This window comes from Bison bison, unplaced genomic scaffold (genome assembly GCF_000754665.1).
Source record: "Bison bison bison isolate TAMUID 2011002044 unplaced genomic scaffold, Bison_UMD1.0 scf7180017864299, whole genome shotgun sequence".
NCBI lineage: Eukaryota > Metazoa > Chordata > Mammalia > Artiodactyla > Bovidae > Bison > Bison bison.
Window position 1 is genome coordinate 4092491 of NW_011494871.1, and position 12530 is coordinate 4105020.

The following is a 12530-nucleotide window of genomic DNA, read 5'->3' on the forward strand; positions in this document are numbered from 1 at the left end:
CCCTACCCCTATGTTACCCCTGAAACTTATTTTCTTTTAATGCAAATTAATACATTTGATAATTTCTGATGGATAAGATTTGTTCTGGTCATTTGGGTAGTTTAGGTTGAGCTGAACAGGAAAATATCCAGGATTGGAAAATTCTATCTGCGGTGCTGATCAGCTTCTTCTTTATTTATTTTAAAATGTCTATTTATTCATTTGGCTGCACCAGGGCTTAGCTGTGGCATGTGGGATCTTTAGCTGAGGCATGTGGGATCTAGTTCCCTGACTGGGGATTGAACCCAGAACCCCTGCGTTGGGAGCGCAGAGTCTTAGCCACCGGACCACCATGGAAGTCCCTGATCAGCTTCTTGCTGTACTCCTCTCACCTTAAAAATCCTCTGCTAAGAGTTAGCTCCCTTGGTTTGATCCCTGTGCATAGGGTCGCCACTCTGTGCTTCCGCTATGACTTCAGAGGGACACTCAGGAGGATACTGAGTGCCTCACGGGTCTGTTCCCACTGTCATATTTCTTCCAAAACCCGAAGCAGAAAAATGAATACCCGACTGATTTTAAAAATGGCAAAAGACAGCAAAGTCCTTGAAGAGATGCTTCCAAACCCAGACATTATTCCTCTGCATGCTAGGCCCAGTTCAAGTATCTTCTCATCGGTGAAGTCCTTGGCACCCTCCATCTGAAAATGCTCTTTTTCAGTCCTCATCTCAGTTAGGCGTGTCCAACAGTCTGCTGGTAAACGTTTAACAACCAGCTCTTTGTGGAGAAGATGAACCCTGGTTTGTAGTGCTTGTGATGTAAACAGTCCTGCCTGGCTGACTTTAGTCCCACCAAGACGTCACTGGACTTCCCTGGTGGCTCAGTGGTAAAGAATTTGCCTGCAATTCAGAAGCCCTTGGTTCAATCCCTGGGTCAAGAAGATCTCCTGGAGGAGGAAGTGGCAACCCACTCCAGTATTCTTGCCTGAAGAATTCCATGGACCGAAGAACCTGGCAGGCGGCAGTCCGTGGGGTCAAAGAGTCGACACAACTGAAGCAACTTAGCACGTGCCCATGCGTGTGTGCGCACACACACACACACACACACACACACACACATATATATATTCTTTTTAAGGGGCTTTCCAGGTGGCACTAGTAGTAAAGAACCTGCCTGCCAATGCAGGGGACATAAGAGATGGGGATTCGATCCCTGGGTTGGGAAGATCTCTTGGAGAAAGGCGTGGCAACCCACTCCACTATTCTTGCCTAGAGAACCCGATGGACAGAGAAGCCTGGAGGACTGCGGTCCGTGGGGTCGCAAAAAGTCAGACATGACTAAAACTTTCACTGTCATTCTTTTTCATATTCTTTTCCATCGTGGCATATCACGGGCTATTGAATATAGTTCCCTGTGCTACACAGTAGGACCTTGTTGTTTACCTATTCTCTAATATTCAGGCTTCCCTTGTGGCTCAGCTGGTAAAGAATCCTCCTGTGATGCTGCAGACCTGGGTTCGATCCCTGGGTTGGGAAGATCCCCTGGAGAAGGGAACGACTACCCATTCCAGTATTCTGGCCTGGAGAATTCCATGGACTCTATAGTCCTTGGGGTCGCAAAGAGTTGGACACAACCAAGCGACTTTCACTTCACATGTAATATTCAACAGTTTGCATCTGCTAATCCCAAACTGCTATGTGGTGCAGCCAAAAAAAAAGGGAAAAAATCCAACAAAATAAAAGCACAAAATATGACATATGCTGATATATGTGGAGAGAGTGAGAGCCCTGATTACATTTAACATGTAAACACACTGATATGAAGTATTATTTTTCTTTGGACCTTAGACCAGTGATCTCATGGCTGATACAGACCTACAGTTATTTTACCACACTGATCCAAATATGTAAAGCACTTATCGTTACCATAAGCATCAAACATGTTTATTTGTTAAATGTTCATTAAATGTCCATTTAGGTTGTGTGTTAGTCCCTGCAGTCAGAGTGATTCTTTCTTTGAAAATGGTGACCAGAGGTCTCAATCCTATTTAGCCAAACCTATTACTAGTACCTAGGAAATGCTCTCAATTCCTGGTCCTATAGGTGATGTCTCATCTAACATCGTCCAAATTTCTGGATTGGGCAGAAGTTACAGAAATTTCCAGTTTCTATTACGGGTTTTTTCCTGTGTTTTTATTAATTCAGGCTGTCATTTCCACAATACATACATTGATTCTCAGAAGTGAAATCTGACCAAAATATAGATGGAAGCATTTTAAAAAGAATTTCATTCCAACTGCTTTAGCCATTCATCTATAATTATTTGGGGCATATATCAGAGAATCATTTTCTACTTTAGGTGAAGTATGACTCAGTCAACAATCTCTTGTGAGTGAATAACATCCTGGGATTCATGGCTGGTCCCCACAAGGCGCTGCTAATAGACTGATTCGCTCAGCTCCTCACTCTTGGGAGGAAGTCCAGCTTCACCCCTCTTCCTCCTCATCCCCCAGCCTCAGAAGGGAACTTGGGCTTCTGGTATTTATAGATAAATATACAGACTGTGGTCCAACACTGGACACCTGCATAAGCTCATAAAAGCGTCCCCGGTTCAAACAACCAGTTTTACATTCTTGGCCAGTTGTGGAAACCCCACCCTCACTGGGCTGAGGCAGCAGCAAGTTCCAGCTAAGGCACGCACACACTCAGCTTGTCTTGCTGGACTGACTGCCTCTCTAGGAACCAGATGGAAGCCATTGCTATGTTAGGATACCCATCACACGGACGAGCAGGTGGGGGACCCAGAGGGAGGAGACCCCAGAGGCATGATTCAGGAGCCCCTCGGAGATGAGGACAACCTTCAAAACCAGGCTCTCAGTCCATCACTCCCCACACCCTGAGATTCCCCATGTGAGATGAGTTGAGGGCTGGTTTTACCAGAAGAAAGGGGACATTTAAACCTTATCAATCATGCCCAACAAGAAACGCCCCCTCTTCCCAAAACTAAAATGCATTTGTCGTCAAAAGACCTTTTCATGAAGGCAGTTTTGTCAATACGCCATCTGGGCACAAATAAAAGGGTCCATTTGAATGCACGTAAATGCTGTCGGCATTCAGGTTGCTCAGACTGTGGGTGACGGTTGTGTTTTAGCCAGTGCTACCTGCACCCGTACCTCTCCAGCTCCTCCTGGAAACCAGATTGCTGCATCTCAAGGCTGCAGTGTCCCCTGCCTATAAGACAGAAAGCTGTGAGGCTCCAGGCTTCTTAGGTCAAGAAGAATTGATTTAATTTTTCTTATTCAACTGATTACTTCATATATAACATGAAAAGAAGGCACTTATTTAAACGTATCTTTCCTGTAGTATTGTTGCTGTTGTTCAGTCGATTAGTTGTGTCCGACTCTTGGCAACTCCTCCCTGTGCTTCACTATCTCCTGGAGTTTGCTCAGACTCATGTCCATTGTGTTGGTGATGCCATCCAACCATCTCATCCTATGTCATTCCCTTCTCCTCCTGCCTTCAATCTTTCCCAGTATCAGGGTGTTTTCCAATAAGTCTGCTCTTTGCATCAGGTGGCCAAAGTATTGGAGCTTCAGCTTCAGTGTCAGCTCTTCTAATGAATATTCAGGGCTGATTTCCTTTAGGATTGGCTGGTTTGATCTTGCTGTCTAAGGGACTCTAAAGAGTCTTCTTCAGCACCACGGTTCGAAAGCATCATTTCTTCAGCAGTCAGCCTTATTTCTGGTCCAACTCTAACATCCATACGTGACTACTAGAAAGACCATAGTTTTTACTAGATGGACCTTTGTCAGCAAAGTTATGGCCTCCAAATTAACGATTTGCTTATCGGTTTTCTTTAAAACATTTTCTCCCAAGAAGATCAGAGGTGAAGGTTCTTCTGAGAAGAGAATAGTTTCAAAGTCTATGGTACTTCCTTCCTGGAACACCACGTGGTGGAAACAGAGCCCAGGAGCAAGTCTGGAAGAATCTGGATGGACGGGGTTGGGGTGGGCAGGAAGATGTCAGGCCCTCCTCTGCAGGATCCTGGCTCAATCCAATAAGAAATTGGAAGAGGGAGATGGAGAAAATATTTCTGTCTGGTTATATTTTCACATGGATGGGCCCTTTTTGAAAAAAATGTTAAGACCTCATGAAGAATTAGATATGGGCTTCCCTGGTGGCTCAGTGGTAAAGAATCTGGCTACCATTGCAGGAGACATGGGTTCAATCCCTGATCTGGGAAGATCTCACATGCCTCGGAGGAACTAAGCCCGAGCACCACAACTACTGGGCCTGCGCTCCAGAGTCTGGGAGCCGCAACTATGGAGCCCACGTGCCGCAACTACTGAAGCCGGAGCGCTCTAGAGCCTGTGCTCTGCAACAAGACAGGCCACCGCAAGGAGAAGCCCGCACCCCACAACTAGAGAAGAGCCTGTGCAGCAACGAAGACCCAGCACAGCCAAAAAAGTAATTGAATGTTGGTTTTTTAGAAAAGAATTAGCTATTATAAAAAATAAAACTTAAAAAAATAAACTCCACACGTGACCAATAAAAGGGCCAGTGCAGTCACACGGGGCGAAAAACGACGTTTAGTCCTCTGATAAAACACTGCAAGATGTATGAATCATCCACACATATCCTTGGACGTGTCCTTTGATATTGGAATCTGAGTTTTATGATCTGCCTGTAATTAAAGTTCTGGGTTAAGTTTTTAAGGGAGAGAAAATTAAACACTTTAAAAGCCAACACCTTGTTTCTCAAGACGTAACCCGGGGCAGGTTTTTATGGTCGCACTAGGGTTTTAGTCACTGGCTGGCACTCGCATCCTCATTTTCATGTTGCTGCTAGCCCTCTTTATGGCAGGGTCTGTGCGTCCCGCAGGGGCTGCAAGTGCAGACCTGCCCGTTCAGCCTGTGTAGACAGGCTCTGTGGCCACAGCTCGTCGGTCCTGGTCGTGGGGTGAGCACTGGACCTGCGACAGTGACGAGGGGTGAGGGCTAATACTAAAGAGAGTGGGCCAGGCTTGGAGGCGGCCAAACTATAAGCTGAGAGAAGTCAGAACGGGACACAGTCACTGTGTCTGAAAGAATAAAGAGCCTCTCTGAAATCACAGGTACCTTCACTGCCGCGGACACAAAGGTGTGCCGGGCCAGCTGGTACAGGCTCCTGAGAACCTCCCGGTACCTTCCAAATCAGTTATTAAACACAGCCATTCTTTTCTAAAGACATTTATTTATTAGGCTGTCTTGGGGCTTAGTTGTGGCGTGTGGGTTCTCTTCATTGCCACGGGTAGGACTTTTTGCTGCGGCAGGCTCTCTAAGTTGCAGTGTGTGGGCTTAGTTGCTCTGCGGCATGTGGGATCCTAGTTCCCAGATCAGGGATTGACCTCGTGTCCCCTGCATTGCAAGGCAGATTTTTAACCACTGAACCACCAGGGACATCCCCTAAAGAGTCATTCTGAACAATAAATCGTGTAAGAAAAGAAGGTGGTATATTCAAAGTTGATCACTTACTACTTGTCTTTTACTGCACTTTACTATTTATCTGTATTCTTGAGGTCATTGGATTATTGTGGAAACCCTATAAGGATGCTTTACTGGGCATCTCTTATCAACCCCACATTCAGTGATGTCACATCAGTAGGTGGAAACCAGCCTTGGTGAGAGTGTGTGCACCATAGAAACTGGCAAAACGCTTGATTCATTGTTAAATCAGTCAGAGCTTGATTACGTATCAGGGCTTGATTTATTGTTTTGCTGATTGTCTAGACTTCAGAAAGTGATGGAGGAAATGTTAATACTGCAGATTAAACTGAGAAAGTATGTTATGCGTATAACTGTTAAATTGTGAGTATCTGGAAAATTCAAAATGTATCCTTCCAGTATATGAAAATATTATCTGACGTGGTAAAGAGTACACACACATCACTGATAAATAACTGAAGTTTTGATAGTTTTTGTTGTTTTACTTTTACACTTGAGCAAAAATAGCAACTAACAGTTATGTTGGAACTATGTTTGTTCATCAGTGGCACCTCTAGGTTGGCTGTGGATTCAAGTGTGCAACAAAAATTAACGGACAGCATTCTGTGAGACTCAACTAGATAAATGGAATTTACAATCAATAGTATTACATATTTTTTGGGGGGAAGGAATGGTTAGGGACTTTGGGAGGGTCATGCACACACTGCTATATTTAAAATGGATATCCAACAAAGACCTATTGTATAACACGTGGAACTCTGCTCAATGTTATGTGCCAGGCTGGATGGGAGCAGGGTGTCGGGGAGAATGGATACATGTATATGTAGGGCTGAGTCCGTTTGCTGTTCACCTGGAACTACCACAACCTTGTTAATCAGCTATGTACCCCAACAGTGAGGGACCGGGAGGCCTGGCGTGCTGCAGTCCCTGGGGTCTCAGAGTCAGACATGACTTAGTGATTGAACAACAGCACCCCAATACAAAATAAAAAGCTTAAAGTTTAAAAAAATTACATACTTTTTAAAAATTTGTAAATTATATCACGTCTATACATCTATTATATACACACCTATAATGTATAATAAACCTATATATTATTATACAATGTATAATAATTATGCAATAATAGTGTATAATAAACCTATATATTAAGTACATTATACACACACACACACATTTTTACCCCCTGAGAACTGGTTGCTTAATACCTATTGCCTATGACTGTACATACTGGTGCAATGCAATGCCAGACTTGCAGAACTCAGACCACAGGCCACTGTGACAAGCTGAAACCCTTCTGATCTACCTCCCTCCATCCGTTTCCATATGACACAGAGGAAGAGCCCCTCAGATACATTCAGCAGAATTATGCTCATTTTAAACTTTGCAGTAGGGGTGTGGGTGGTGGTTTGCTTTGGAGCATTGCTGTGTTACGACCAGAAGTTTAAACAGATGCTAACATACCCCTACACACTGCAGAGCTAACCAGACAACTCGCCCTGATCTAAGTGGGCGGTAGCAAAGCTAAACCCACAGTAGGTTATAATTTAAAAGCCAGAAAAGCGGCAATCGTGACACATGACCAGCTCAAGACAGACAGGTGACAGTTTTCCTCCCCCCAAACTGCAGGAATCCCAGCTATGCTGCAGGGACCCGGAGCCAAGCCTCATGATAGCTGGACCTCTGGGCAGGGGTGGTTGAGAGGGGCGCTGGGTGTATCCAGTCTTGCGCTGTTTAGTTTGTGAATAATACACTAACTCCTAATGGCTCACTGTCAGGTCACAAATAATTAAGGCGTGAGTCATCTGTAAAGCTGAAAGTGTCTGGAATGGCCTGTCATTCATAATGCAAGAGGAGGGAAATTTGCCTCCTTTCCCAGGTGGTCTGTGGTCACAGAAGCCCCTGCTTCATAGGTCCTGGGGCTCTGTGGACCCTGACCATCTCACATGTAAATACTCTGTCCCCCACGTCAGACTCAGACACGGAGTCCTTATTTCATTAAGATCTGGTGGTGGCTCGTGAACAGTGAGGGTGGCATCTTCGTGGAAGATCAAATCCTTCCTGTCTTCACGGCACCTCCAGGTCCAAGTCAATCAATCACAGCACATCTCAGGCAGCACCTGGCTGCCCTGCCCCAGGTAGAAGGCCTTCTCTGATCACCCGTCACTGCAAAGGCCCAGCTCCACCCCAGGTGCGGGGGTGCTTGGGCAGACAGGACTCTATCCTCCAAACGAGGGCTAAGTAAAAGTCGCTCAGTCGTGTCCAATGCTTTGCGACCCCAAGGACTATACAGTCTATGAAATTCTCCAGGCCAGAATACTTGAGTAGGTAGCCGTGCCCTTCTCCAGGGGATCTTCCCAATCCAGGGATCAAACCCAGGTCTCCCACATTGCAGGTGGATTCTTTACCAGCTGAGCCACCAGGGAAGCCCAAACAAGGGCTAAGCGGCCAGTTATCTCTGCTAGGGAAATCCTGTGTCTGCTTCGTGGGTGCTTTAGAGAGCTTATCTTTCTGTTTGTTTGTTTATCTTCCCAATCCAGGGATCGAACCCAGGTCTCCCACATTGCAGGTGGATTCTTTACGAGCTGAGCCACCAGGGAAGCCCAAACAAGGGCTAAGTGGCTAGTTACCTCTGCTAGGGAAATCCTGTGTCTGCTTTGTGGGTGCTTTAGAGAGCTTATCTTTCTGTTTGTTTCTCCTGATCGAAACCGCTTTGGCCCATGGACAAACCAGCACCAGAACTGACCCAGCAGCCTCAACTGAGAGTTGACTTAGGGGTTAAAGGTTACAGTTTTTGAGAAAGGCAGTCAAACATTAATGATGGGTAAAGTTCTTTCCCTCTTGCCCCATGAGCTGACTGGGCGATCCTGTTTGTTCTACAACGTGGACAGTATTTGCTGAGGGTAATTGAAATCCACCGCACAAACAACCTCCCTCATCTCCTGCCGCCTCTGGGCCGCCGTGTCAGGTGAGCACCGCCAGGCGTTATCAGGCAGCCGGAAACAGCCTGGACCTGTCCCCGACCTGCTCTTCATCAGCTCCCACACTGGACAGATGCTGCGTATTCTGCGAGACCCGCTGGACCAGAGACTGGAGTGTCTCAGATGCTAGGAGCCTCATGGGTTTCTAGAGCTTAGTGTTGTTGTTCAGTGGCCAAGTCTTGCCCCACTCTTCATGATCCCATAGACTGCAGCACGCCTGGCTTCCCTGTCCTTCACTGTCTCCCACAGTTTGCTCACTCATGTCCATTGTGTTGGTGATGCCATCCAACCATCTCATCCTCTGTTGTCTCCTTCTCCTCCTGCTCTCAGTCTTTCCCAGCATCAGGGTCTTTTCCAGTGAGTCAGTTCTTCACAACAAGTGGCCAAAGTATTGTAGCTTCAGCGTCAGTCCTTCCAAAGAATATACAGGGTTGATTTCCTTTAGCATTGACTGGTTTGATCTCCTTACTGTCCAAGGGACTGTCAGGAGTCTTCTCCAGGACCACAGGCTAGAGTTTATACCTCACTTGCAAACATGCATCCCGTGGTGCCCAAGAAATTAGGGCATTTTCATCACCAGAGACACTGAGTTTATACCTGTCTCCAGCCCCCAGGCTCCTGGGTGACCCTGGGCCATGCTCCAAATTTGACATCTACAGTGTGATGCATTTCTTTGTTCATGGACATGTTTCCATGCTTGGAACAGTGCCTGACACATAGTGAGTATCTATTAAACCCAAAAATGAATCCTATTACCTCTTCCTTGGGGCTTCCCTGGTGGCTCAGATGGGAAAGAATCTGCCTTCTAATGCAGGAGACTCAGGTTCAATCCCTGAGTTGGGAAGATCCCCTGGAGGAGGGCATGGCAATCCACTCCAGTATTCTTGTCTGGAGAATCCTGTGGACAGAGAAGCCTAGTGGGCTTCAGTCTATGGGGTCGCAAAGCATCAGACATGACTGAGTAACTGACACTTTTCACCTCTTCCTCACTGGTTGCCCATTGCCTTCATGCCACTTCCCATTGCTCCTGGGGGGACGTGGCTGTTACCTGGCCCATGAGAAACAGTGAGAAACAACCAAACCAGGCCAGCAGAGCTGGGAACTGACCCCTGTGGGCCTCGGCAGGAAGTCAGTGGGCTCAGAGACCCTTGTGGGCCCAGGGCTGAGGCCCAGCAGGCGCCTCTTCGTCTTCCAGGCAAAGATCAAGCTGGCCCACGTGGGAGTGCATCAGCTGGAGGAGAAGGAAGCACAGTCCAGCCTGCCCTGTGGACACCAGGAAAACAGCTTGTTGTAAAAATAAAACTGAATTCTTTTTTTTTTTTCAAACTGAATTCTTAGCTGCCTTTGAGAGCGTGGCCAAAGCCATCCATGACAGACCATCCCCTGATTCAAGCTGATGTCCCTTGGTGCCTGGGAACATCTACCCCATCCCAGGCTCTCACAGTCCCAAGGTCTGTGGTCCTGAGGCTTGGCTTTCCTAACACAGCCCAGAAGGCCTCCTGTTGGAGAAGGAGCCACACCGGTGAAGACTTCTGAAGGAACCGCATCTCTAGGCAGTGAGAGAAACCCGCGTCAGCCATCACATTCTTAGAAACATCTCGTGATGAGTACTCAGCAGGGAGCTTAGGCTCACTTACCTGAGGCTGAAGCTTGCATGCAGGAAAGCACACAGCATCACCAGTCACAGCTGATACACGCTGGCAAAGCTGTGTACAAGAGCCCTGCGAACGCAGGACATGTGGGCGCTTGGAGGCGCAGACAGCCTGAGCCCAGGTGTCAGCCACACTCTGAAAGTCGCCCCCAATGCCTTGCGGGTTCTCTCTGCAGGCCTGGAGAATGCGGCACACTTGTGTTTACACAGATAAAAGTTGGCCACAAGATGATTGATGCTCCCAGGAGCCACAGCACGAGTCGTTGACGCCTACAGATGGACATTCTGCATCTCACATCATCTCCAGTGAATCAGACATAGTGTGACTGTACAGCTTTGACAGCCTTGGAGAGCAATCCAATGTATTACTATTTTTCACCATGGTGTTAGCGCTCAGTCGCTAAGTCATGTCCGACTCTTTGTGACCCCATGGACTGCAACCCTCCAGGCTCCTCTGTCCATGGGATTTTCCAGGCAAAAACACTAAGGTGGGTTGCCATTTCCCTCTCCAGGGGATCTTCCCAACCCAGGGATTGAATCCATGTCTCCTGCGTCTCCTGTATTGGCAGGAGGGTTCTTCACCACGGAGCCACCTGGCAAGCCCATTTTTCACCACATAAAAATCCAAACCATATAGCTGGGGCAAATAACAAATCTTTGGGAATGGATCCTTATTATCCGATGCGGTTATTTACTTTGATCCACTCACAAACTGATGAGTGGATCAAAAACTGAATTCTGTTTTGATTATGTGCCTATACAGGTAACCCAGGACCCAGACTGAGTAACTGTCCGTCAAAGTCTCTTCTGACAACAGCAAGCATTATAGCATGCCAATAACATTTTTATCAGGTAGTTAAGTTAATTACCTGTGGTAAACGTGTTAGTGAGACAAGTGCGGTTTGTTGTCAACATTTGCCGACCACTTTAAAACACTGCCGGGCTGTGTGGGAGGAATCAAGGGTACAAGAGTTTGCAGATGTGTTGACACCTGCCGGTGAAGTGTAAAATCTGATGCAAGCTTTAGGCTGAAACCTGCGTGTTGTTTTTCCACCACAAGATGGCTCTGTATGGTTTCTTCTCAGAAGAAATATGGGCTTGTGTGGCAAATCTGTGTTTGTGAAGCAGCAGCAAGCCCTGGGCAACGGTATTGTCCAAACTGGATGGTCAGTTTTTAAAGGAATCTTCGTCCTGTTCTCTGTGGTGGCTGGACCAATTTACATCCCCATCAACAGTGTATGAGGGTTTCCCTTTCTCCACATCCTTGTCAACATTTGTTGTTTGTAGACTTTTTGGTCTGGAGAAGGCAATGGCACCCCACTCCAGTATTTCTTGCCTGGAAAATACATGGACGGAGGAGCCTGGTAGGCTGCAGTCCATGGGGTCGCTGAGGGTTGGACACAACTGAGCTTCACTTTCACTTTTCACTTTCATGCATTGGAGAAGGAAATGGCAACCCACTCCAGTGTTCTTGCCTGGAGAATCCCAGGGACGGGGGAGCCTGGTGGGCTGCCGTGTGTGGGATCACACAGAGTCGGACGTGACTGAAGTGACTTAGCAGCAGCAGCAGACTTTTTGGTGATGGCCACTCTAAATAATGATAGCTCATTGTGGTTTTAATTTGCATTTCTCTAATAATTAGTGATCCAACAATTCCACTCCTGGGTATATACCCAGAAAAATCCAAAAATACCATTTTGAAAAGATACATGAACCCCAGTGTTCCTAGCAGCGTTATTTACAATAGCCAGAATGTGGAAGCAACCAAGTATCCATCAGCAGATGAATGGATAAAGAAGATGTACTATATACAAACAATGCATTACTGCTGTTCAGTCACTGAGTCGTGACGACCCCGTGAACTGCAGCACACCAGACTCCCTGTCCTTCACTATCTCCCAGAGTTTGCTCAAACTCACATCCATTGAGTAAGTGTTGCCATCTAACCATCTCATCCTCTGTTGCCACCTTCTCCTCCTGCCTTCAGTCTTTCCCAGCATCTTTCCCAATGCATTAGTGCTCTGCCACAAAAAAGAATGAAATACTTCCATTTGCAGCCATGTGGATGGACCTAGAGGATATTATGCTTAGTGAAATGAGAGAAAGACCAATACTGTATGATATCACTTCTATGTGGAATCTAAAAAATAAGCCAACTAGTGAATATGAAAAAAAGGAAACAGATTCACAGATAAAGAAAAACTGGTGGTTACCAGTAGGGAGAGGGAGGTAGGGGTAGGTGATTAAGCTACTATGTATAAAATAAACTCTAGGGATCATGGCATCTGGTCCCATCACTTCATGGGAAGTAGATTGGGAAACAGTGGAAACAGTGTCAGACTTTATTTTTTTGGGCTCCAAAATCACTGCAGATGGTGACTGCAGGCATGAAATTAAAAGACGCTTACTCCTTGGAAGGAAAGTTATGACCAACCTAGAT

General features: G+C 46.5%; 1 non-coding gene across 1 annotated transcript; it reads right to left on the bottom strand.

The window, feature by feature from the left end:
* Nucleotides 1-263: 263 nt before the first annotated feature.
* TRNAG-CCC lies at nucleotides 264-336 on the bottom strand. Its single transcript has one exon. It is a non-coding gene; the product is annotated as a tRNA-Gly (tRNA).
* Nucleotides 337-12530: the final 12194 nt, after the last annotated feature.